This window comes from Corvus moneduloides, chromosome 5 (assembly GCF_009650955.1).
Source record: "Corvus moneduloides isolate bCorMon1 chromosome 5, bCorMon1.pri, whole genome shotgun sequence".
Taxonomy (NCBI): Eukaryota; Metazoa; Chordata; class Aves; order Passeriformes; family Corvidae; genus Corvus; species Corvus moneduloides.
In genome coordinates this window covers 38823819-38851585 of record NC_045480.1, presented here as the reverse complement: position 1 = coordinate 38851585, position 27767 = coordinate 38823819, and the positions used below count along the sequence as shown (strand labels likewise).

The 27767-nt window shown below is 38.1% G+C and overlaps 1 protein-coding gene across 7 annotated transcripts in view; it reads left to right on the top strand.

Moving 5' to 3' along the window:
• PALLD (palladin, cytoskeletal associated protein) overlaps positions 1-27767 on the top strand; it is a 194085-nt gene that overhangs the window by 105939 nt on the left and 60379 nt on the right. The window contains exon 1 of one of the 7 annotated variants that reach the window (XM_032108128.1): positions 19523-19664. The exons of 5 other annotated variants lie outside the window; for them this stretch is intronic. The gene's annotated coding sequence lies outside the window, so the exon portion shown is untranslated. Of the gene's footprint in view, positions 1-19522; positions 19665-27767 lie in introns of those variants that run through there. One more of the 7 variants, XM_032108129.1, reaches the window with a different exon arrangement.

The window sequence follows — 27767 nt, the reverse complement described above, 5'->3', positions numbered from 1 at the left end:
GCATTGATACGAACTGCATACTGCAGTTGGCTTTTCTCATTTTAAAGATATGACTCTGAAACTATTTACACAAAGCAAAAAAAGTATAACTCTAAATATGCTTCTACAATGGCTTTCTTTTGCTGAAGAGGCAATGGAAAAAAAGGACTTTCCTGGGCAGATTAAAAAAACACTGGGTGCTCCAGACAGAACAATTGAGCATTTCAGAATGAATTATACTAACGTGCTGAACCAGACTCTTCTCCCTGTGGGCATGTATTTGTTTGCATATATTTATCAGTCTGCTTGGAAACAGAATGAGAAACACTCATGCATTGCCTTTTAGAGAAGAATCTGAATGGAACTTTTTAAAATTATATTAGGGGAAAAAAGCATCCTAAGGAAGATTGTAGCCACTTACTGTAAACTAGAAAGAGTCTGTAAAGGCGCTTCTTCCCACTGATTTTCACAAAGTGTGAGTTGTTAGTTCATCTTTCCTTTAGATAATTCCAAGCTCTAGTTTACAGTGAAGCATACTATAACTCCCTGTCTCCTAGTTTAAGCTCCCTAAGGGAGGTATTTCAGGAAGCCCTTACTTGCTTGTAGTTTCTTGATTGTCATGCTATTATACTTCTTTATTTTCACTCGTGACCACACATGAAGCACTTCAGACTTAATCTGATTGCTAGGACTTTAGCAACAAATTCAAATGCTTCCAGAATTAAAAGTTCTTAAAATAACCACTCACTTACTAAGTTTAAAATTTTAATAGCTAATTTCCCATGAAAGAACTTACTGGTTTGTTAAAGGTATGAGCTTGTGGCCTCAAAATCAGGTTAGTTCTGATATTAACTGTGGTGCTTCACAGAGTACGGGTCTATCTAGCAAGCACACAGAGCAATTACAGCTACTGACAAACTGCTGGAATTCTCTTCCCTTGTGACAGGAAAAACTGTTCCAGCATTTGACATAAAGCAAATGCTTACCAGTCACTGTGTAAGAGGTTGCTTGCAAAGGCGTATGGGTTGTTCACACTGCTCAGTGCACACAAAGAAAGCTATATTAGGAGCCTGGTCACACATCATTGATGATGTTTGTAAGGAGGCAAGCTCTTACAGTGCTTGTTTTGATTATTGGTCTGCAGAGCCCGTGAGCACTTCAAAGTCCAGGTGCCCCATCAATCCATGTTATGATTTTATCTTGTGGAAAGACTCAGGGTGCTCCATTCACTCTTCTCAAATTTGATTTTACCATCGAAGAGGACTGATTTTCTTGGTTTTCTTCTACTTTTTATGTCCTTGCAAATCAGTGCTATTGGTCATTTGCTAATTTCTAGGCTAGGTTGCTTATAGCTCCCACTACTAGAACTCTGAATTGAAAACCAAAATACCAATACAGACAACTTTAGCATAGTTTATACATCTCCTTCACGTCAAAAGCCAAAAATGTTGCTGAAAATAATGAATACGTCACCACATTTTCCATAATGAGGAAAATTTCAGACTGTATGCTCTTTCAAGAGTATACTGAGGATTTAGGAATATACCCTCTTCACTTAAAGGTCTATTATGTGAAAAATGTATTTCCTATTCCTGTATTCCTGCAGTTCCACTGTTTTTACTTATTTATTTTTACTTTCTTTTTAATCTGACTTACGCATTCAAAGGGAAGCTGGTGCCCATCTTGGTTAATTGTGGATGTCTTCTTATATCTTCGATGCTTAAAGATTTAAAGCAAGGCTGTTTGCTTTCTATGGCTATCAAAATATATTGGCAGGAGTTTGAAAATCTTGGGGAGAATTTGACCAATATCTTTTCAGTAAAAGCAGTAATAGAATCATAGTCATTCACTTTTACGCGCTATCTAGTAGATTATAAAAGTTGGTAGAAGTTTTTAATGAGGAACAATGCCAAAATACTGATCGGTGGAATTCAGTGAATAGGGAACTAGGGAATAACACAATTTCTAATGACCTCCACATTTTGATTTTTTAACACTTTACACAGAAACTGTAGATTTTTATTGCAAATGGCAGTCGTAACCATAACATGTCATGAGGGTTTTCTTCTCTATGTGTTGGCTGTTCATTTTCTGGGCCACAGCAGTCTAACTAACATAACCTGTGTAACATTGGATTTATTTTCATGTACTTCCCTTTTACTTTTTACCCAAACTTGTTCTCTATCCTAGGGATCAAGAAATGGTTCAGATGGAAAATTATTAATCCAGGTCCATTTTCAGCCATATATAGTAATTACTAAATCTTCTTCAGTTCCTTTTTATTGTTCAAAAAAACCCCAAACCAACAAACATTTTGGAATTATGTACCTCAACCACAAGGTGGGAGGAGAGGAGAGCTTTAGCTTTCATCAGACAGACAAATCAAAGTCAAGAGTTGAACCTCCCAAAGGAAGGATCTAACAAGACAACTGTTTGACAGTGTCCTGCAGAATATCAGGACCGATATCACATCAATCTGTGTTCTGGACCAAGTATGAAGCAATATTCCTGAAATTTATTTGTGGTCAGAATTACCCTCACGAACTGGCCCAGCGTCACAGTTTAGTCTTAGTGTATCCTGAAGGGTTAGTTGCCAAGTAGCTGCAAAGGCTTAGAGAAGTTCTTGACATCCTTTCAAGATAGCTTCCCTTCCCCCCCTTCCCTTGCAGTGAGACATAACCTGTCTCATGGAAGTTTAGCCAGACAGACTGCCCTACAGATCTCTTGGTCTAGTGAGCTGAAGCTGAAGTAAGCGTGGTTTAGATTTAAGGCCACTGCACACAAATGTATTTAGTTACATGACTGAGTAATATTTTTTGGAGTTGAGATGAACGCTTTCAGACACAATTGGATGTTTTCATTCACTACCGTATCCAGTAAAGATGAATTATAGACACCAGACCCTCAATAGTGACTCTTTGTAGGTGGAATCTGTGGTTGCCTTATGCAGCTGGCATTGCCAGACCTTTCAGTGGGACTTCAGAGGGACAGAGCTGGTGATGCTGGTGGATAGAATAGCAAGCATGTATGTTGGCAGGTTTTTCTCTGCCAGTATAGTTCCTCACTGACAATGACATTCCCAAGGTGAATGTCATTGTCAGTGAGGAAAGTTTGCCTGAGTAGATAGGGTAGTGTAAATTACCTCTTCCTCCAGCAACAGAAATGCAGAAACCAAGCTGTTTGGCAAGTAGGAATCTACTACTGCTAGTTGCAGGATTAAAGAGGGAATGGGGCTTTTGTGCTGCCCACATTTCTAATATCCCACAGATGTCTTGGAGAAACAACAACAGAGAAGTAATATTTGTTAATATCATGGTGCTTTTTTATATCCATAAAAAGAATTGGAAATGTACTGCTTACTGTTGTTAAAGAATGACAGTCACCCATGTTAATTCATGTGAGAAGCAGTTTATAGAAAACAGTATTGCTTAAATTCACATCTGGGTTCAAATATTGTTCATATCTGTCTCCCAAGTATTATATGTGTGCTGTTGTAATCTTGACGTTCTCTGTTGTTTGCACAAGTTCTTCTGAATTCTCACCAACATTCATGTAAGTATCCAAAAAAGATTATCTATCTCTCCAGTTTTGATCTGAGAGGTATGTTTAGTAGCCTCTAATGTTTATTTAGTAAACCATTCTACACCGTATCAGGTGGGACTGCAAGATGTAATGGAGCATGTGTGCCATTGCTGTCAGATGAGCTTTTTTTAACTTTGCAAAGTAGGATCAGAAGGAGTTTGTCTCAACACAGAGACAAAAAGGGGTAATAAAAGTATACTCTGGTTCAGAAATGACCTGGCATTCTTAAGTAGGTGGAGCTCCTCCCAGTGAAATACCTGTAACCTGCTTCTCAGTCAACTTGCTATCCTTTGAGCTTCATAGTTTTCTCTAAGAAGTATTTTATACATTCTTTATGCATTGTTTTTCTAGTCTCTAAGTGCAAAGGTTTACGGTTTTTTATTCTCTTAATCTCCAGTCTCAGATGCCACATATGCCTTAAGGAGATACATGACAGAATTTAGTGTCTTCATGTTGTTTTCAGTGGGTAGTTTTCTGTCTGGCTTATGCTGCACCAAGGGCCATACTTTGCCACAAAAAAAGGATAAACCTGTATTCCTCAACCCCCATCTTACAACTTCTCCCCCTGCAAAAACACCAGCAGTCATGCAGACACATGACTACATCAATTAAGTAGCTGATATGGTTGAAAAGTAAGCCCAAAAAAAATGTTCGTTTTTTGGCCAGATCACTACCTTTTCACCTCTGGCCCAAAATAACAGTGAAACTGCATCTTTCTTTAGTGTGTAAGGTGGCTTCAGTACACCTTTAACAAAAATCTTTTAAATGTTACTCTTGGTACAGAGTATTTTAGAACAGGGGTTTTTGAAATATAAAACTTACAAGGTATGACTAACTGTCCTGTGCAGTGGTACATCAGGAAACTTTCTCGAACAGTGACTCGCTAGCAATACTGCGTGGTAACATTTATTGTGTTGATTCTGACATGACTCCCTGCAGAATAAAAATCTTGACATGGGTGAATGTCTTGAAGGGTTTCCAGGAATTCTTTAAAGCTGCAAAATACCTGAGAATTTAACCAGAATATCTATTACAAGAAAATCAAAGGGGAAAAAAAACCACTTAGAATTTCCCATTTTATTTTGTACAGTTGTCTTCTGTCCAATTCATGGATTTTTTCATACATGTTATATTATCATGTGAAGGATTTATTGATCTTCATTAGCAGGTCTGTTTGGATTGATGTGAAAGATAATATTATTAAACCGATCAGAAATATTATGCCAGACATTCAGAGTAGAACGTTCTGTTTTCTGTAGTATGACTATGTCTAAGTTGTTTGTTTTGTAAAGCACTTTCATACTTGGAGAATGTTTTTCAAAGTTACACTGTCAGTATAGATCCATAGAATTCTTTCTTTGCATTTCCAGCTGCTCTACAATAAATTCCATCTGTGTTTTAACTGTATTGATTTTTCAGCTATGCTAGCTTATGTCTGTCCTCTGCCTTACTGACCCTAAAGTCAACCAAAGTGGTGGGCATACAGCCAATTTCAGAAGGCATTTGGTTAGTTTACTCCCTTTTAAAGTAGTTTAGGAAATGTTACTCAAATACTTCTCTTTTTGACAAGACTGTTTAACTTCCACAGTTTCATCCCCTTTACTCTGAATTTCCTCCTCCTCAATATTTTCCAGTTCTAGAGGAAGGGATTAGAAATATACCTCACCTCTGGCTATTTTCATTGTAGTTTTCTTTCCAAATTTCTAGGGGTTTTTTTTTTGTCTAGCTATGGGGGTTTTTTTCCTAATCCTGGGTTTGTGTATAATTTTGCTTTGTACTACTTTGCATTTGTCTTTTAAGACATAGTTATATAATCCCAACACCTAGCCTAAACTCATAACTTTAAACGGAATTAGGGCGTACAAGGAGTGCAAGATCAGGCATTTGGAAAGTGGTCCAGTGGAATTGCTTTTTTTTCCATGTACAATGAGTATTTGTCTTAATCAACTTCCATGGCTCTTGGAAACTTATTTCACTTCTTCTTAGGTAATCTGTGTTCCATTAGCATTTTTTGGTCTGAAGCCAGTTGATTCCTATAGGCTTTACTGAAGTGTGGGTTGTTCTTTTTCCCTTCTGTTTGGGTTTGTTGGGTTTTTTTTCTCCCCTTTTACCATTCTCTGAAATGATTCATCTTTTACTTAGTGGCTATTGGGTTTTGGTGGCTTTTAGTTTCCCAGACCAGTGACCAGAATTGCAGCTCCTTGTTTCAAAAATCCAGACTTTACTTACATGTTGTTTTATTGCAGAATGTATGGGATGCTGTCCAAGCAATATCTGATTAAAGTATGATAAGAAAGTATATTTAGTGATTAGACTTATCAGACTTATTTCATTTTTTGAGAATTACATCCCAGATCATGTATCAAACCATACTATTCATAATACCATTCTGCTGGCAGTATTATTTAGGACCTGTTTTTTCTCTTAGCTTATTGGGAAATTAGAAAAGAAATAAAAATACTGTATTGCCTTTTACATACACGTGGGACTGTTTCCTCACTTCATTGTGTGTTGTGTTCTCTGGAATGTGTACGTAAGTAAAGGAAGCTATACAGTATTTCATAGAAGAACAAGCCAGGAAACAGTGATGCAAATAAATCAGTCAGAGGCATATTTTTGAAGAGTGAGCTAGTGTGGTTACCTAGCTCACTGTATCCAAAATCAAAAAAAGAATTGCAGTTCTTTAAGGTGAGCTGAGGGGGACAAAAGATCCTTAAAACATAAGACAGAAGGTTCAAGGAAGAGCAAGTAATTTAGGATCCTGATGAGATACTGACTTCCTTGTGTGCCAGTGGAAAGGCCTGCCAGAAATAAGGGGAGTTTGTGTGCAGCAAATAATTCAGAGGTCTGTGCTCAGCTTTGCTCCTTTTGTCATTAAAAAGACAAGACTCATTTTGGTGTGGTTTCTGTTTCTGGAGTTGTTTAAACATAGTTTCTTTTGTTGTTTGTACCTATTGATATCAGTAGAATGTGAATATGTAAATAATTATTCACCAGCATAGCTGTGATACCATGAATTATATTTGCTGCCTAAGAATAACTGCTGCAGTTGCACTTGCCCTCACAATGGGTACTTGTAGAAGTTCATGGAACTTTTGGCATCTCAAGGCTCTGGCCTGCCGTACTCCTTTCAGGGTATATCTTCTCAAAGGAACTTGGACCTTTAAAAATTGTAGTTGAGATACAGCATCCCTGACCATGAAGTAATCCTCAGCCAAACCTCGCATCACAGTCTTTGTCATGTTCTGAGATACAGCTGTTGTGTGTTGTTTAGCTTTGGCAAAAAGAGGTTTCTCTCATGGCCTAACACTGTAAAAAGGAAAATATCAAAGCACCTTAGCACCTATATGTCATCAGTTAACAGATGTTGTCTACTCCATTCCACTTATTAGTCTACTGTAATTTTAAAGCCTAGTAAAAATTCAAGTAGGATCTTAAAAACTAGTAAAACCATGTGAAAGCAAAATGTCATTCAGAACAACTCATATAAGACAAAAGAAAAACAAAAAACCACCAAAATTGTGATTTTTCTTTTTTTACAGAGCATGGTCTTTTTAAGCCATGGAAACTGCATACTTGCAAAGTTGTTGTACCTGATGAAAATTTTTTTACCATTTCTGGTCATGGTAAAAAAAGAAATGGGAAAAAAATGCCCAGCATCCACTGGAAATTAGATAGTAAAAATGAAGTGATTAATGTGAAGTAATTTAGATTAAGAAGTCATATACATCTTAGGGAGGCATCAAAACCTGCAGGCTTATGTCACACTTCACAGATTTTGCAAAACTGTTCCAATAATCTTGGTTGAATGAAATGTAGCATTTTAATACTCGGGCTTACTGCAGTATAAACACATTTGTCTTACAGTACTTTCTTGAAATGAAGTTTTATGATACTATATCCCTTTGCAGTTTATTTTCATCTCAGCTGAATAGCTGATGTATGCAAAACTTCATGCTTCCCAAATATACTAGTAAGAAGCCCAGAAAGAGATGCATGGTGCAAACTCTCTCAAAGGATTTCTGTGGAAGTTGAACATGTAAGACTGGGTCAAAACCAAAGTTAAAACTAATTTGGACAAGTTTGTTCATCCATTTCTACCCAAACATATCTCAAGAAATTACATGAAAGTGAGTTTATAAAGTCAGGTACAAGAAGTTACTTTTATAGCCTCCCATGATTTCCTTTAATCTCTGTTCTCTCACCATACAGCATCTTATCAAGTTGCCTTGTCATATTGAGCAAGCATTGGGAATGAAGGCAAGATAAACTCCTTGCTTTCAGTTCTGAAAGCTTTTTATCTGTGAGTCAGGACAAGATTTCTAGAAATGTCCTGCTAAGCCAGTAACAGTCCAGAGATCTCACATAGGCCACTCTATGTGCATGATTCATGGACTTCTGACCCAACAGAAAAAAATCTGGCTGAAATGATGATGTCATGCTGAACATGTGCAAAGCTAATTTTTTGGTAGCACAGGGTTTTGCTTTTTTCTTTTTAAATAAAAGAGCTTGTGATCAAGCCAAATATAGGCATAGTTTAGTGTAGAGAAAAAGTCTTATTTCTGGCACTATTCAGGTCATCTGCCAAATAAATTAATTCTCTACAGAAGCGCTCGCATGCTATAATGTCCTTAAGATGTAATAAGCACTTTCCCCTTTAATTAATTTCAATTTCTAAACTTTAATTTCAAAGGCACCTGATTCCCACAAATGGAAATTTTACAAAACGGTGAGAAGCTGGTTGCAGGTTCTTCTATCAATGTGCTGTGGACATCTTTCATAAAAGATGATGTTATACTTCCAAGAACATATTACTGCTTACCAACAGACTGAATGCTTTCTCCATAGAAACCATGGAAAATGTCCTGGTGGGTTTCACACCAACACATTTGGCATAGATGAGGGTTGTGCTGGCTTAGTGTCTCTTTGGTTGCCATACAGAGAGGAATTGCTGATACAAGATATTTTGGTTTCTAAACAAAGTATCATGCAATGGTGAAAGAGCTCTCTTAAAAAGCATTTTGTTGCAGTGTACAGTGTTGGAGTGGTTCATGATCCACTACTAAGGAGAAACACTAGTCAACAGATTTTCTGTGTATTTTAGAACAGTTGCATTCCTTTTTCTAAGCCAAAATATAGCCATCACCATTATATAAATGTAAATCTTTCTTGAGAAGTCTGGTTGTCTTCCTTCATTTCCTGTAGCACATTAGCTGCAGCTTATTTCAGGCTGTTTTTTCTTAAGCTCCCAGGAAATGTAAACAGGGCATTAAAACCTTGTCCACAAATCTTCTAAGTCATTCTGAACTCCCATGAGGAGTGCATTACCCATAAAATCAGTTATTGCAAATTACTATTGAAGTATTTCTGGGGTCGTTTTGTTGGTTTGGGGTTTTTTTTAATAATATGTTTTAATGTCTAGGAAGAGGAAACCTGGTTTCTAAAGGACAAAATTAAGTCTTTAACATGTTGTGCTTTGACAGCCCCAGTATTCACGATGCATGTCTTTTTGTTATACATTATGGTGGATTTTGATTCCTCAAAGTTCTGTTCAACTTGTGAGCATCTAACAAACATGACTCTACAAAGGAAGAAGATCTCACTAGAACACTGCACCAAGAGGGCTAAACTTATTTAGTATTGCTGAGCTAATTTTGTTACAGTACTGCTTTATTCTCTGTTTAACACTGTCTGATCTCTGGATCTTCTAATTTGCCCAACAGACTGAGATGAGTCAAACTATGGAATAATACTGAGAAGTTTTCCATTTATAGTCAGCTTCAGTTTTTCATTTCATCATTTCATTCTGCTGCTCCTCACAGCAGTCAGTACTTATTTACTATTTACCACTTGCAGGTAACACTAGTCATCATTTAACAAAGTCATGCATCATATATGTCTTTCTAAAACCAGACTGGAAAATGGTCATCTACTTGCTGTTCTGTGTATTTCCTCCATTTTGATGAAAACATGTAGGCAATTTTTTTTCCAGATCTACATGCAATGGGACTTGCCAGCTATGCATATGGAGAATAGTGCTTCCTCTTCCCATGAATTTTTGACCAACTCTCTCAGACATGTGCCTTGTCCTTGACTGCTGCAGTAAATATAAGTCAATGCATGGCTTTTGACCTCTCATAACTACCTTACATTTCAGAGTAGCTTTCATGCAGGTCTCTCCCAGGATAAGTTTTAGTACTTCTGCACTGAAAATTCTGATGATATAATTTTGATACGAATACACATGGATTTCATATATAATTAATGTTGCTCACATGGGTCTATGATCAGAAAAACATGCATTAAGATTAAATGATAATTCAGTTGAAACTATAAACTGAGGTGTAGTAATTACTTATTGTTGAACAGTTGTGCTAGTGAACAAACTGGCTAGTGTACAACAGGCCTGTTTTATCAGTTAAGTCAATGCACAGTCTCATACTTTGGCAGAGGATTTTTTGAAGATATGTATGAAAATATATTATTATCAGTGTGTGTATCTATACATTCAGAATATGTTAAGATGTTTAGTCTGAGAAATATGATTATGTGTTATTGAATATGTTTTACAATATCATTAAGTGTTTTAGTGCTTATGCTACAATGCCAGTAGTTTTTATTACAAGCCTGAACGTTAGCACAGAAAATCAGTTTTATTTTACTGATAAAATGCTGAGGTTTTTTTCATTGTTTTCATAATTCCTTTAATAATAGTAAAGATTTTGTAATTTTTGAATTCAGTGTTTCCAAGTAGCAGGTTGAAACAGTTGTTGCCAGTACTCTAACCTTGGTAAGTAGTTGTGTGCTGGTACCAAATACTTTCATATTCAGATGATAAAACTACTCAGGTCCGTTGGGTTAATGATGTGGTCTTTTATGGCACATTTCTGTTCTACTGCTCCTGCAGAGCTTTCTGGTTTTTGACTACATGAAACTGCCATAATGTGGATGTGGGGCTGGACAGCATGAGGGCACCCTCTGGCAGAAGCAAAGGAGGGACAGGATATGGTGTGGTTCTCTGAGGGCAATGCTTCAAGCCTATGAGAAAGAGCTGCCATGGCTCAGTCTAGTTGCACCTGTAGATTTAATGTGAGCACTGGAGTAGTTGGAGTGAGTGGGTTCACTGGGGGAGGTGAAGGAAGTACAAACTGGCAGGTACCAAAATGAGAAGATGGCATGGGGGGAGCAGATATGCTCTACCTGCATAGAAATATACTTGCACATGAAAGATTGCCACTGGGGTCAACGGCAGCAATTTAGCTATCTGGAGTATTTAGAGAGACAAACCTTTTCTTTGAAACCTGTTTGACCACGCAGAGAGAGGACTGGAACTTTCAGTGAAAGTCAGTTGGGTAGTAGCTTCCAGACTTCTGGGAGGTCACCCTTTCTGCAAGGGTAAAAACCTAACCTTTCATATGCATTTATCTTAGGTTTTTAGATAGCTTTCTTGAGAGCATTGTCAGTTTCTCATGCAGCAGAGACTACTCCTACTTGCAGAAGAGCAAATGTAGAACAGCACATCAAAGGTCGAAGGATATGTCCTCCTACCCTGAACATATCTCTTGTGATGTCATTTGTTCCATTCAGATCAACTGATGTCAGATGACAGGGCCTGGACAATAAATTGCTTGCAGAATCAGCAGTGAGTTATTTGTCAGTAGCCTGAACACCTGCTGAAGATGATGGAGTAGTTCTGAAATAAACTGGTACTTCCGCAGCCGTTAGCAGTAGAGAGGATGAGCTCCATAAGATAATGGCATTTTGTTTTAATTACTATTCGACAATGCTATATCATTGTGACCTTAGTTTCATTTATCCTTAAAGCATTTCTGTATTTTGGATTTTTATTTTAGCATTTTCTTTGTCAGTTAGGAATATTTTATTTACATTAATCTCGAAACAGACAACTTGAAAACTGATCTTTCTGGGCATAAATTCTCCTAAATTGTTCCTATATGTTTCTTATTTTGCTGAAATTGTTTGGTTTGTTTGCGTTTTTCCTGAGGTGAATTTTAGCATGCTAATTTAAATGTGTAATGTAATTATGATGTGGTCAATATATTTATTCTTCTGTTATTTGATTAAGCTGTTTCCTTACGTTTTTCTAGTTTGAGGGTTTCTCACAAGTAAACAGACTTGTTCAGGCCTCTCTTGAGGGCAAGAATGCGGTATAAAAATACCAGAGCCGGTTTTCTGTTGAGCTGAGAATACAACTGACTTGGGTGCAGCTGGAATCTTATAGGAAGGTGGTTATAAATGCACCTTTGTATTCTCCATAATTATTTTTTTCATCTACTTGTGCCTGGGAGCATTCACTATTGCCCTGTATATCAGTGACTTAAAGCAGTGCTCTCTGTGCCAGTCTACTACTTGTTTTCTGCTTCACCCAAACATCCACAGAAACTTGCAATAATGGAAGGAGTTTTGGTATTTAAGAACTTGTTTTCATAACTTAATACTAAGGAACCATATTGAGAAATACAGGAATGCTTCCAGATTCCCAAACAGAATTAGAAAGTTTGAAGATTAGCTATACCTTCTTTAATTTTTTCAAAATGTTGTTTCTTGTCACGCTGCATGAGAGGACTGTCTCAGAACACTTTTACTAATTTTAAATCTCTACTTTGTTAAGGGTATTCCTTTTAAGGAGTAACAGCTCAATAAGCTCCTTAGTCAGCTAGATCTCTGTGGATTAACTTTTGTTTCTTCTGTCCGTGTGGACATATTCAGTATATATTCTCCTGAACTGTTGTCATTTTCTCATTTAAATTTAAAGAAAAATCACTTCCTACAGGATTCCCTGATCTTTGTATTAAAAAAAAAAAAAAAAAAAAAAAAAGGCAGCTATCACATAAATCCACTTCAAAAGACTAAATCTAAAAGATGTGAACAACAAAATATGGTGACCAGCCGGACTGGGTTTTGGTTGGTTTTTTAAAAATTTTTTATTTAACTGTTCTTCCTTGCTTGTTGTGGCTCTTACATAGACGCGTACGGCTTGACTGTCAGTTCTTTCTCAGGAAGTACCTGAAGTGCTGCTAAAACTAAGTAGCAACAGTAGCAACAGTAGGGAGTGTTCCCCTAGCAAATTTCACTGTCTCCCAGCAGGTAAGCTGCTCCTTATAAACGCTACCTTAAAAAGTTTGGGATATTTCGAGAGTAAAACTAGTCTCGCTTTCTTTCTTCATGTAGCATAACAGAATAGTAACTTTTAAAAAAGTAGGTAGCTCTGTTGAGGGATTCCTTTTTCTCTGCGGAAAGCACCAGTGAAATCCCCAAAGGACACGCTGTAACCTGTTCTAAAGAACAATGGAAAATATGACAGGAATCTGTGAGTTTTTACACTGAAACTTCATAGCTTCATTTTCCTTTGTCTTGTTGCCAGTGGTTTGCAGACGCAGCTAGGGCGGCTTGGGGAGCGCTGCTGCTCGGGAAGCCCGCGGCGGCCGTGCGGTGGGAGCCGAGGCTGCTGCAGGGGTGAGCGGAGGGAGCCGGAGCGCTCCCGGCCGGGACCCGCGGCCCGCCCGGCCCGGGAAGCTGCTCCTTACATGGGCATGGCCGCGGCTCGCCCGGGGCCCGGGCGGGGTGGCCCGCTGGAGCCGGGCCGGGCCGAGCCGGGGGCGGCGTGGCCCGGGGGGCTCAGCCAGACAAAGAACAGTCCCGGCAACCAAATAAGGAAGTTGGAGCTGGAGGATTTCAGAATAGGAGCAGAGGGGGAGATGCCAAGGAAGCCGGGGAAGCAGTCTATGTGCAGGGAGCTGCTCTCTGTTGCTACCAGCAGAGTGGTAAATGCAGGGGATCGAGGCTGGCGGACTTGTCCATATCCTCCTGTGATCTTCTGCCAGCTAAGTTAAGAACTCAAGCTGTGTTTGTCATATTTTCTCATGTTTCTGAAAGCTCTCTACAGATTTTTGTTTAGAAAGGAGGGGTCTTTGGCAGCCCCTTTGGTTAGCAGACTGAAGATAAATGAGTCACCCTTTGCCCAGGGGGAAAGAATCCCATTGCAGGTAATTTCAAGCACTACAAAAATACATTATAAGTTTTTGTCTCCTGTAGTATTCTAATGAAAACTTAGAAATTCATCTGGAAAGGGTACACATGCACCCCTGAGAAACAGAGGTGTCTTTGCAGTTAAGAACAGTAGCAGAGAAAGAGAGAAAATAAAGAAAATGAGTACTAGAAAACCCTAATACTGTCCCGACAATTCAGATAGAAAAGCATTTTGTAACAACATAAAATATGGAAAATATAATGGGATATCAGAAATGCAAGTTAGGTACTGGTTTAAACCGAAGCGTAAAATTCATGCACTGTGATCCTAATCTGCAGTGTCTTGGGACATTGTTTTACCTACTTGTTAGAAGGTCTTATTCCTGGTGGAAAAACCCATGGAACACTATCTACTTTTTCTCTTCAGAAGAATCAACACAACAAATATTCAGAAGGAAGAGCTGTAACCTTTGCTGACTGTGTGAAACCTAGAATAGAGAAAACTAAATAGCTGTGGGCACAAACTTCAGCAGTAACATCTAACATACTGGCCTGGTTTGCTCTGGTTTCAAAATGTTAGCAACAGAACGTGTCCTAAAGTCACAGCCTTTATAGCAAACAATTACATGCACTGTGAGCTTGACATCCTGATGAAAAGAAGTAAGTTATGCCTTGATCTTGAAATTGTGTCAAGATCAGCTCATAAACAGCTACTGAAAAACATTTTAAATATGGTGGGGAAGCCTGACTCAGAAGAAACAGCTTCTTTATCTTGCCTGACAGGCCTCACAATTACAGCAGCTGTAAGTTACTGAAGTGTAGCTAATTGAAAAATACAACACACTAACTATTGCCATATCAGGCTATTAAAGAAGAGAATGTAGTGTTGAGATTTGAGTTCAGAACTGGGAAGCACTTACAGGTGACATTCAAATTGCTGTAATCATCTGTGACTTTTTATAAGCCTTCTAACAATTTTAGCATCTGAAGTGCAGGTAGACCTCTCATAAATCCATGGCAATGCTTGTAAAAGGGAATTTCAGTATCACAGCTGAAAAGTGTTATGTCAGGTTTACTATGAAGTAAAGCCTGAGGAGTGAATGGTTTTCTAGGTTATATTTTGTTATATTTAATTTCCAGAGCTCTTATACATTGCTGTATCAGTAGTTGTGCAGGCCAGGAAATCTCATGGATTACTCATGGATGAAACAGACCAATCGTGTGGGTACTGAGGTAACTAGGAACTTTAGGAAATCATTGGGATACTTCTCTATATGCTTGTTGTTCAACCATCACTGTTGCAGTTCCTCGTTAGAAAATGCCTACATAGTAGACCCACAGTTTTTTTCTGTGCTGTCATAGGGGTTGCACAGTAAGTTTGATCAATACAATTTAATTTTTTACCCTGAATACCTTTGCTATTTTAGTCTGAAAGGTGAAATAGTGGTATAACAAAGAAGACTTAAGCATGAGTCACTTTGTCACCGTGTATATACACTCACACATGCGAGTATACATATATTTCCACAAAAATGGTAACTGCTGCCTTATGAAAATTGTCTCAGCAATAGAAACTGCCGATTTTTTTTTTCTGTAGGTATTATTAGAAGTTTGGACAAAGTTCTTTTGTTGTCATTATTGTTGTTGTTGAATCATGTTTTCATAGATCAGAGACTGCAGTATGATTTCCTATCAACTGTTCGCCCTAGCTGTGTTTTCCTTTTTGTAAAACACATAAGTTTAATGGTGTGTATTTGCAGAATTGAAAGTGATGGGAAATGTTTGCTTAAATAATCTTTCTTGCAACAAATGTGAACTTTTATTTTCCAGAAGTGCTAAGCCACAAAAGCCACAAACAGCTTGATACTTCTAGTTCAGACATTGTGATCTTCACCAAACAGAGCCAAACAAAGCAATTTACAGTTACGACCTCAGTGTTTGCCAACACCAGCCAAGTTAGGTGTACAGGATACTTGAAAGAGTGCTAAATGCTTTGGACTGGCACATGTTTGGTAACTTTGATTGGTAGTTGGTACCATTTCAGAGGTATAGTCAGTCACTTTTGGTTTTGGGAAATCCTAACTTTGCATTCTGGCCTTCTAAAGAAATCTCAAACTCTCACACATTCCAAGAAAATCAGTGTCCTGCTCCTGGCTTAGGAATCCACATTCAAAGCTATGCAGAAAGGCTTTGAATTTTTTGTCAAGTAAAGTATGGGAGGTGATGTAGTTTTATGGAGATAGTTTTTTTTGTTTTAAATAAAAAATTTAAAATCCACAATGGTTGGCATGCCAAAGCTTATTTTGCACAGCTAGTGTAAATGGGATGCATTTCCTGCATTTATGCAGGAAAAACAGGGAGATTGCTGAACTGGGCTCCATAGATCATTGAATTCCATCAGCTGAATATGAATCAGTTTGGAAGCTTGTAAATTCTTTCAGTTCCCTCTTCTGGTCAATCCTTCAGGGTCTATTTTACTGACATTTCCATCTGAGTTTAATGATGTTTGAACTGTAATATGATGCAAAGCTGCATTGTGGCTAGCTGAAATCTATTTGGGTTAATTTACAGGCATGCCTATATCCTTGAATTAATTTCCAGTTTTTAAGACCAAAAGAATCTCATGTCATGTGTCTCCCCCATTAGAAAAGACCATTTGAATCTCAATCACAACTTCTTCCTAGACCTCAGAATTTTTCAAGTTTCATTTGCTGGATGTTTTTCTTTTGTCAAACCATCCTGTTTTGATTTTAAAAATTTGAGAGGTCTGGTCTTAACTAGTGTGATCAGAATTGCACACTCCAGTATAGCTTTAAATGTCTTTGTAAAGTCAGCAGCTACCATGCTAAATTTTTGCATCTCATAATGAGGAAAAATCAAGGAGGCAAAGAGAAGAAAGGAAATAGAAGTGTGTAGTTTTTTGTAGTATAGTAGCACCTGGAAAACAACTGTCGTGAATGAAAATATATGTATACTATTAAAATACACTTCCTTCACTGAAGATACACTGCAGGCAAAAAGTCATATTTAAATACTACAAATTATTCTGTAGTAGTTTAAGAATTTGACAGACTCTTTCATGAAGTCCATTGAGTTATTTTCATTTATTTTCACTCATTGCTGAGGATGTGATTACTTTGTGTAACATTTTCTCTCTTCATTTTCAGCTTTTCTTTTCTGAAGTCATCCTTTTTAGTTTTTGTACTTCAAACAATACTAATTTCATTTTATTTACAGGGTGGTTTGAAAAGTAAATCTTAATTTTGTGAAGCTTCTCAAAGTTTGAATGAATGCTAGCAAAAAACTTCAGGCAGTTTTGTGTTTGCCTGCTTTACTAGTGACATCTACCATTATCTTCCCTGGTCCACAGAAATGAATTGTTGAGATCTTTTACTGCATTTTTCCAAAAGCTGTTTGTTATCATTATAATTATGTTTTAATTATTTCTTTTAAATATTAGGACTTAATTAGAGTTGTAGGCAACTGTCTTCTTATGTGTAAATTAGTCTCCCTCATTTCAGTTTGCCAGCCATGCTGTAGATATAGTTGGAAACTCCTTAAACTAGAAACAAATGCTCCTGGGGCTGGAATTACAGGCAAAGTTGTTTACAAGAAAGAATCACAGATCATATTAAGTTTTAAGTTAAGCATATGGTTTTACTTCTTTTCTCTTTGGATCTTTATCTTACATTATGCCTCATGCTTGTTTCCCAGTAAGCTGAGCTTCATTTCCACTTTCCATGCCCAAATATGCTGTGGAGTCAGAGAAAAGCAAGTGTCTTGAACTAAGCTGATGTTCACAAGCTGTCTCTGCTTTCATCTTCCATCTCCATGAATTGAACATATTCATACACATAAAGTTCTTACATGCAAAGATTTTAAGAGCTGTGACAGAAGAAATGTTGGAGAACTCCTTAATGCATGTCTTTAATGCAGTATTATCTCAATTTGTTATAATCAAATACAAAGGAGAAGTTGCAGTTAAGAGATGTGAAGCCCAGGTACTGTTTTTCTGTCACTGACTTTTCCTACTGTACATCAGTCTGCTCTTTGTTGTTCGTGTTACATTATCTGCACCTATTACTGGCTGTAATAGAACTGTGTTCTGTTTTTTAGATAAAATACTGTTCTCAACAAGCATACCTACCAAAAATCATAAAGAGACCTGATCAGCCATGAGTGATACTCCTTTTATCTTTGTGCTATCTTAATACTATGTGTATGGGCTACCATGCTTCTTCCCTAAGGTCATGTACCAGAACTGCAGAGTGCTCGTGCAGTGCCAGCCTTCTCACTGCCAGGTTCTGGCATGCCACTCTCTGTTCTAGCAGTGGGGAGATACTTTATTTTCCCCACCCTTTCTCCTAATTGGCAGCATTCTTCTGTTCTTCCTGTTATATTCTGGAGTGATGTGGAGTGAGTTCTGAGTCTTAAAGAAGGCTTAATGGTGAAAAAGTGTGAAAGGGGTTGGGAAATTTTCAGTGCTACCTGGTTCTGCATTGTCCATTGTGGAATGAAATTTCTCAGGTAGAGGTCTTGCTCATGTTAGAGGTTCATACCAGTTGGGGGAAAATAGTTATGGTGATGTTCTTGTAAAGCAAACAGATTTTCAGGCATCCAGAGCTGAACTATAATACACACTGACTGGAAACTGGAGCTCAAAAAAGAAAGAGGATCACCCTTGCTTTCATCCATCCCTAAAATCTTTTAACCCTTGTCCAGGATGCTGAACAGTGAGATAAAAGTCAGCATGTTCATACGCTCATTTGCTGCTCATGATGTAGAAAATGGAAGTGATACCACAGATCCCCTCCATGGGCTAAGCATGAGAATAAAGATTTTATAGATGTATCTTTTGAGATAATCCATCTTGTTTTAAGCAGATGTTTAAGTAGATGTTACTAGTGATTAGTTGCATTCTATGATTACTTGCAAAACTGATGTTAGCATGTAACTTGTAAGAAACACTGGATCTCAGCCAAGTGGCTTTTAGTAAGAAGGGTATGAACCAACAACACAAATCTAGCACTCTTTATCTTCTTGTAGAAAAAAGGAAGAAAAAAGAAGAGGAAAAATAAAAGAATTTTCTACCTTCAAATGAAGGCCTTAGTGGAATGACTAGTAGTAATTAATGTCTTTAGAGTACGTGTTTGACGCTCTGGAAGGTTTCGCATAATTAGACCACAAAACAGCTAGATTTTTACATCATATGGTAAATTTTTTCTGATCACTGATGCTATTCTTTGGCAGATGAGGAAGACACAGGAGACTATTTGTAACACAGATGACTACAGTGCAATGGCTTGATACATTTTTTTCTGAAAAAAGTTTTAAATTCAGTTTAATCTGAACACTTGGGGACTTCGTAGTGATGAGTAGTGGCATAAGTGTTACTGTAAAAGAATGCAGAAGTATTAAAGGGCTTAGCAGAACAACTTAAGACATTGCTTCCACAGTTTTACATTAAACGTGTAGCCATCCCAACCCATTCTGTCATGCAGACAAAAATGATGTGGAAATCGTGCAAACTTCTGCCTCGCAGAAAAGCTGATGTAAATTCTGGTAGCAACACTTTTGTGCAGTTGTATGACAATATGGAAGAGCCTGGGATGTTTCCTCTACTCACTAGGCTGTTGCAGCCTTCTCGAGTTTTTCTGCTGGCTATGGATGTTCCTGGACGGAAAAAAAGTGAACTTCCAGCCTGGGACCCGAGCATTTTTTGGCAAAAAGCGTATCGCAAAGTCACCGTTCTTGCAGCTCCGAGGGAGACTTAGGCTTAGACTGCGGCAGCGGGTAGAAACATCCCGATGGCGACTCGCTGCGGGAAACGCACGTCTCCCTGCCGTTCCCGGCAGCCTGGTAACGCCTCCCGCACGCATCGGGGCGCCCGGGGCAGCCGCGGGACTCTTAACGTGAAGCTGCCGGAGTGGGACGCGCCGGCGGCGGCGGCGGCTCCTCTGTGAGTCACGGCGCGGTGCCTGCGCCCCGGGCCCGCCCTATATAGCGCCGGGTACCTGCGGGCGCCGCTCCGCTCCGCGCCGCCGCCGCCGCTCGCCGCGTCCCCGGGAACTTGCGCTGGGGTATGTGAGAACTGCCCGCTACGCGTCGCCGAGGTAAGATGGCAGGGTACTTTCAGAAGTTCCTAGTGACGTCTTTTCTTCAGATGAGGTGAACGCACGGCAGAAACGGTGACGGGAGGCGAAAGGTCAGGGTACATGAAATCATGCTGTAATCGGACCGGGCTGACCGCCTATCTTTCGAGTACTTCTATTTTTGATCGACTCTTTCTTGCTCTTTTAGTTTGCTACATCGTGTGTAGTCGCATTCGAGTTTGGCTGATGCACTTTATTTGCCGACCCCGGCCGTCCCCTTGGTGTTTCCAAACGGAGAAAGGATGCTTTTGTGGCGGCAGCGGCTCTGTGCATCTCTGTAGCCCAAGACTCACTAAATCAGTCCTTAATATGATAGAGCAAGGAACTATGAGTGCCTTCCCAGCCTTCTTTGTACGAGACTTCTGTAGGAACCCAGTGATAGTTCTGAAGAGAGTTGGTAATGGGTAGGAGACTTGATCTTTTAGATGATTTACTACAGCTTCTTACCAAAATTAAACCAAAATAAACCAAAACATTGGCGTTTTGGGTTGTTCTGTGGGATTCATATGTCTATAAGGAAGACATATTTGGTGATCTAGTACTTAGTGTACTCTTGTAACTAAATTTTTTTGTCTGTTTATCACTGGGTGTTGAAGGGAATTTGGTGTTAGTAACCTTGTAACTTATAACAGTAACAGCTTTGAATTTTTTTTCTTCTTTTCGAACTCTGCAGCATACATCAGACATTTGTTTAAATTTTAGTAGTGAAGACAAGAAAAAAGAAAAAAAAAAGGCAAGTTTCCTGGCAGCAGGCACATAATTAGAAAGAAGGCTGGGAAAAGTAAGACTGGCCTTCTTTATAATGATGTGTTTACAGAAACTTGGAAAGCAGAGATATGCATTGGCTATCAAAGAGAAACCAACGTCTGCTATTGGAACATTTGGGTCAGCTTTATATTAAGGAATATGGCACTGCAGAGCACACATCTAAAAATAGGAGTGGACACAGTCAATGTTTCATGAGGCTTTGAGGTCAAGAAACTGTTTTTGCATGTTATTCTGTGGCTGTATTGAATTGTTCACATGATTCCTGTGAACAAACCTTATATTTCTGAAATTAACTTCATGAGATGTATTACATATTGTGCAGAAAGTTTTATGTTCACTCACAAGTTTGTGTGCACATAAATACCCTGGCGTTCTGGGGTGGGAAAAGTTATGATGATGTTCTTTAAGAAAGCTCAGCAGTTTCCAGACATCCAGGGCTAGTCTGTGATTCACAATGCATACCAGACATAAAAGGATTAAGATATAGAATTGATAACAAGAGGATGGAAAAAAAAACATAGAAAAAGTTAAATGGCTCTCAGCATATGTCCGTTGATTGCATCTAAACCACTTCACTATGAAAATGGGGCAAATACTTGTGAGAACAAGATTCTGAGAGAGATTGTATTGCATCCTGCTTTTGATTGGGGAATAAAACCTGAAAGAACTGTATGTAGAATGAGGTTCTTGTACTAATTTTTCTGGCCAGAAGGAAAAACCCTGTGGGAAAAGGTGGGGGCAGAGGGATAAGAGTCTGAATAAAAGAAACTGGAATTATGGGGTAGGAGGTATACAGATGTTCTTGCAACTTTTGAAACACGTAGGAATATGCAGGTAGGATATTGTTGGAATTCGGAGTGTCTCATTTGGATAAAAACATGTCTTTCATCTTTGAGATAGTAGAAACCTGATAATCACAAAGTCAGAATTTACCAATTATCACACACTACAATCTGACAGAGCAGTTTTCCTAAAATTGCAATGGTGGATATGTGGTAAAGGTTTGTTAGCAGTTGGCGGATATATGTCACATAACTTTTCTTGCAGCTTTCTGAGTCAAGAACATTTTTTTCAGTGAAAAACTGTTCTGAAAATTTGAAGTGTGTTTTAACTAACAATTAAAAAGCATGGATGTAAAATAAATGCTTTTATGCAGTTATACTTAATGAAGTCCTAGAAAATATTATCTTCAAAGTGTTCTTAAGTTTCTTTCTTCTTATCTTTTTGGTTTTTTACTGGCAAAGCTCATCTTGCTGGACACTCATGCACCAATTATTGTGGGCCTGTTGAGTAGCCTGAGTCTACTGTTTTCTCTTTGCAGACACTGTGTGATGATTGCAACATATAAAACTTTGCAAACTGTTGAGCTAAGGTAATTACTGTATTTGTGCAATTACAATTATTGTAAAGTAAGTACTGAGAGCTGTGGTTCCAGGTAACAGAAAGCAACTCATTACTCTCTGCTTTGCACTGCAGAATTTTTTGAGCTTATATGATGATTGTGGAGGGTATGATAGGCCAGCTGTTCCACAAATAGGAGTGTGATTGCAGTTTTGTTATCCACTTTGTGGTCTGTGTGACTGCAGCAGCCATTTCTAATAGCTATGTTAGCTGTGTTAGAACACCATGACTCCTTTTTTGTGAGGAAAGAGTGGTAAATCTGATGAGTAATGTTCAGCTGTTGGGCTTTAGGCATTGGAAGACCAAGGAACGGGTCTGGCTGAAATTGACTTGTGGGATCCTGGTCAGCCCGCTTACATGGAGAATTTCTTCTTTCTTTCCTCTACAGAATTTCTGTTACTCTCTTTCAAAATTATCCAGGAGAGACTTACCTTTCTGAACTTACCTGGTTCTCAGCTGGGCAGAGTAAACCAATCTTACTTGTAAAATCATGTATTTGATGGAAAATATTATAGTCCTCAAACAGCAACTTAATTTCTCATCCAGTTCTACTTAAATTAGCTGCTTTGCAATTTTACTCATGCCAACTTTCATGTGGATCCCTGTGCCTGGGAGCAGAGTAGACTACCAGTCATGTGATGTCATATATGTAGGTTTTCTCTGTGTGTATAACATAATTTCCTGTAGATTATGAACATTTGTAGACACTGCACCTGAAAGACATGAAGACCTTTGGTTTTAAAAAGCTGACTTTCAAATTCGAAAATGTGTAGATAAGTGTATAGGGTGCAGTGCAAAGAAACTGTCTGAAAGATGAAGGTAAGCATGTGCAATGTTAGTTGCATAATTTCAATATACAATGTTTTATGTTACTGCTATGGGTTTTTTCGTTTCTGCTGTTTACTATCCAAGAAAGGAGTCTTCAAGTATCTGGGGGGTGTACTGGACCTTTACTGATCTGGAGTTAGTGGCCCTAAGGTTTTGTTTTCCTAATAAAAATTTCAGGGTTATGTAGAACATATTAATTGACTGATAGTCCCAGATATACTCTTGAGAACATAATAATTGACTGGAAATCTTCTATCCTGGGGATATTAGTTAATCAAAACATGCCTATGGAATTTTGTATTCATGTATCATTTTCCATCTTGGAAACATTCCTGCTTTCTTAACAGATAGCATTTCAGTGCTAGATTAAGTAATAAAGTTCCCTTTGGAGTGAAGTGCCCACTCAGTAATAGCAATACTCAGCAATGATTTCATAGCAATAGTAGATGCAGTTGGAAGAATTGGGAAGAATACTTACAGAGTAATTACTAACCAAATTATAGTATGCCTAGAAGACTAATTTTAACTTCTTACTCTGCAAAAGGTGAAAAGAAGAGTCTTGTAGCCACAAGTGTCAGAACTTACTGGAGCATTATAGATTATTTAACATTTTGGTGTTCATATAATTAAAAATATAATTATCATAGAAGGAGAACCAATAATTCAGGCAGCTCTTTTTACATGTGTAGTCTACTTTCTGGATTAGCACACGAATAGAAATTTTAAGAAATACTTTTCCTCCACATTTCTGTCTAGGCACTTACATGGTCCTTTTCTCACCTGCTTGAGACATTCTAACCTTTGCCAAGGCAGGAAGTTTGTATTTCCTTTATTGAAGTAGAAAGTGATTGTAATTAGTGTATTGTGTATGGCACTCCCCAGCACTTCCCCCTTCCACAAAGGGAAGGAATTTTAAGATAAACAGCACTTATTTTTATATAAATAAATAAATATAGTGGGCTCAATTTCTTGCTGGCCTTTTTCTGCCTTATGCACCTGTGTGAGGTGAGCCAAGAAGCAGCTGAATTTGCTTTCCCTAGTTTTCATGGTGGGTCTATCTCTCCAGTGATAATTTGAGTAAGAAATCTTTGATTACCTTAGATTATCTTAAACCATTGTTTGGTAGCAGTTACTTAGAATTCTTTCCAATCCTTCCCAGGACATTCATCTGAGGCTGGGAAATTGTATTCATTTGCGTCACCAAAATATGTTCCTATTGAAATTTCTCCTTGAAATGGGCTCCAGATTTTGTTCGTTACCAGTTTCAGAAGATGGTCTTTATTATATATATATATATATACTAGTACATAACATAGGATGAGAAAAAACAATTCTTCTAATTATTCTCTTTGAGAAACCCATCTTATATCACAGTACACTGTAGTATATTTCAAGCGGAAAGTGGTAATGTGGGGTTGAGTTCCTATCTCCACCTTAAAAGAGAGGAGTTATTTAGTTGAAGAGTTGAGTCTATACATTAGGAGCTTCTATACTGCATTGCCAAAACGTCAAAGTTCTAGTAAATGTTCATAAGATGGCATATATCTTATTTGTTCTTTTCGTATTGCGTAAAGATTTTTTACAAAAAGACTATTATTTGCAGACATGATGTGTCAGCCAGCAGAAATGTACAGGGAAATTTTTTTTGGTTTTCATTGGCAACATGGTTACATTTTTTTTCCAGGCTTAAATGTAAAAATAGATTAGCACTCAAAAAAACTGTTTTCTTGGTGTTAATGTTTGTACCAACCAAATTACCCCATTGAATTCACAGCAGAGACTCAATCTTGTCTTGTATGCTACTGTACGCATTAAGACAACACAGAACCTGAGCTGTGAGTATAAATAACAGGAAAACACAGTGTATTACATTTACAGCATTAATATTTAGCTTTTACAATCTCAAGTAGATTTGTTTCAATCTTTGCATTTACAAGAAAATGATCGAACTTTGTTCTAACGCAGAAGGCCAAGAAGGCCAATGGCATCCTGGCCTGTATCAGCAATAGTTCAGCAATAGGACCAGGGCAGGGATTGTCCCCCTGTACTCAGCACTGCTGAGGCCTCACCTTGAGTATTGCATTCAGTTTTGGGCCACTCACTTTAAAGATGACATTTTGGTGCTGCAGTGTGTCCAGAGAAGGGCAGCAAGGCTCGTGAAGGGACTGGAGAACATGAGCACTAGCTGACGGAGCTGGGGATGTTTAGCCTGGAGGAGGCTCAGGGGGGACCTCATTGCCACTTACAATTGTCTGAAATGAGGTCATGTTGAGGTGGGGGCCAGTCTCTTCTACCATACCTGCAATGAGAGGATCAGAGATAATGGCCTCAAGCTGAGAAGGGGGAGATTCTGATCAGATATCAGGAAAAAAATTTTTTATATTGCTTAGTGGTTTAGAAGTTACAGTGGTAGTGCTGGGTTGATGGTTGGACTTGACGATCTTAAAGGTCTCTTCCAAAATATTGAATTGAGATAAAGATTCAGTCAGCTGGATTTAATTTTTAAATTGCAAATTTAAACGAATTCCTCTCCTATGATGAAGGCAGATGTACATCAGAGAGCAAGAAATGCATGCAGGCAGTGTCTGGTGGAGTGGACAAACTTCATTAGGGGGTCCTGCGTAGGTTCTAGTGAATAGGAAAAGAGAATGGAATATTTAGATTTTTTTGTACTCCTTCTGCTGCAGATTCATTTAAAAAGTATGACCCCAGTTCTCCAGCCACAGTGAATACAGAAATCTGGTTTAAATCAAGACCCACATGTGTTATAGCAACTTTTCTCAGGAGAGCAAACCTGCTGGGTTTAGGCCAGGCTTTGAGCCGAGCTTGTTCCTACCCATTTTTGCACCTTACTCACAACTTGGAAGACTTACCCTTAAAATAGCATAATTATGTTTCTGTAGTTGGATTTTGAAGTATTTTTAAATTTTTACTCTATGGCTGAATTTATTCTTATGAATAGGCTGAATCACAGTATGAAAGCACTCACTAGAAACACAATTGTTTCTTTCAGTTTTAAGTGCCATGTGTGTATGTACATCCAGATGTGTGTAAAATGTTTCTCGCTTCAAAGAACAGATTATGCAGAACTTTTTTATGAGAGAAGATAATGCAAGTCTGTTTCTGCGTGCATATGAATCTAATGGTGTGTGAATATATAAATGTGTGTGTGTGTCCTTACACAACATAAAATCTCTATCTGACTTATGGGGGTGCTTTGTTTAAAGCAGCTATTAAAGTGAAAAACAATTTTAATAGCCAACTTTGGCCAGCAAGGAGATTCACCAAGGCAACATTAGAAAGTTTTGCACAAATGAAAGGAAAGTTTCCTTGCTCAGAAACCCAGTGGTGCTGTATTTCTTTTAGCCCACCTCACTCTACTTCTTTTGGCTCTGAAATATAAAGCCTTGATTTGCTGTGTTTGAAGGTTTCAGGAGGGCAACCTAATTTATGGCTATTTTTGTTTTGACCCAAGATCTAGTGAAATTTTTAGTACAGGTGAGGCTTTGAAAATCCCAGAGGTGATCATAATATTTTTTGGACGGGGTATTTTCATGCAGTCTGTGTTTGTGTGTGATTTGTGTTTCCTGTTAAAACTTTTAGGGAATTAAACGAAGGCATGAGTTACTTGGTATTGCATTACTGATGGTGACCCTGTTGCAAGATGATGCCACTTATTTCTGTGCAAATCTGAAGTGCCTAAAACCAAAATTACATAAAGAATATTTAAAGGGAATATTGATATCCACACCTACAGATGTGTTGGTACATATCAACAAATGTCTTTCAGACATTTTCATTAAAAGACTGCCTAGGTTTCAGAAGGGTTCATCAGTATTGCTCAGCTGACAAGCTACCAGACTGTGTATTTTTCTTTATAAACTGCCGATTATTTTCTTTTCCACAACACTCATCTTCTTCATCTGACATGGCCAAATTCTATTCTTTTTCTGTTTCTAATGCTACCTGATCATTTTCATATAGCCATAGGAACTCTCACATGCCTGAGTTCAGTGTCCATGCCAAATAATGCTTATTTTTTCACATACAACATTTGTAGGCATTTTTTTCAGGCAGTAAATAGATTGCCATAAGGCTTGGCTGTGCTCTAGGATAAAGTCTTGATTTCCTTTAAAACTTCATAGTTTTTCTATCTTTCTAAAGATCTGGAGATCTGTATGTAATGTAAAAAAGAGGGACACCTCTTCAGTCAGTGTCTGTAGGCATATGAAATCCAATTTATAAGGTGAGACTATGGAAGTTCACACTGTATTGAAAGTACATTATGTTGTCTTATGAGTCTCTAGGATGTTACATGTGGTTTCCATTCTTTTATCTTTAGTGACTTGTGGAGTTTCTGCTAGAGATTTTGCAGTTATTAACTGTTTAATATTTTCTTAAATGGTTCATCAGGAACTTCTGGAAAATGATTGCTTCTGTTTTCTGCTTTGTATTAAAATACCTAAGCCTCTTCTTTTTTTTCTTTTTTTCTTTTTTTTTTTTTGTTTTTGTTTTTAAGAAAGAGAAAGAAAATTTCCTATCATTTGTATTTCAGAAATACTTATGCTTAGACACTGCTTTCTTAGATATGCAACTGAATTAGATGACTGTTGCATACACATTTTCCACATAGATGGAGAGAAAAAAGGAGTGTCTGTGAAGATAAAATCAAAATGGTATGTCAACATTTTCTTACACAAAGGATGAACTTCCAGCTATTGACTCTGAGGTTACATCTACAGTTGTCTCTGATCCATAAACCACAGTAACTTTAAGTGTTTCTGTGATTTCAGAAATAAAAATTATACACTGATTCTAAAACTCTAGGTTCCCATGTCCCCCGTCCTTTTAAAAGTTAGTGGTCTTGTTGATGGATAGATAAAAAAGAGACAATTAATATAAATAATTAAATTTATCAGAATCACATGAAATACCCAGAAAAAGGAGCAGGAGGCCCAGAATCAGGATCTCTGCCATGTTTCCCTTGCTCTCCTACCAACTGTATGGCTACCGTCAGCAAGCAGCTGCAAGCAACACGTCAGCCTTCTCTGCAGCCCTAGCTGGAAC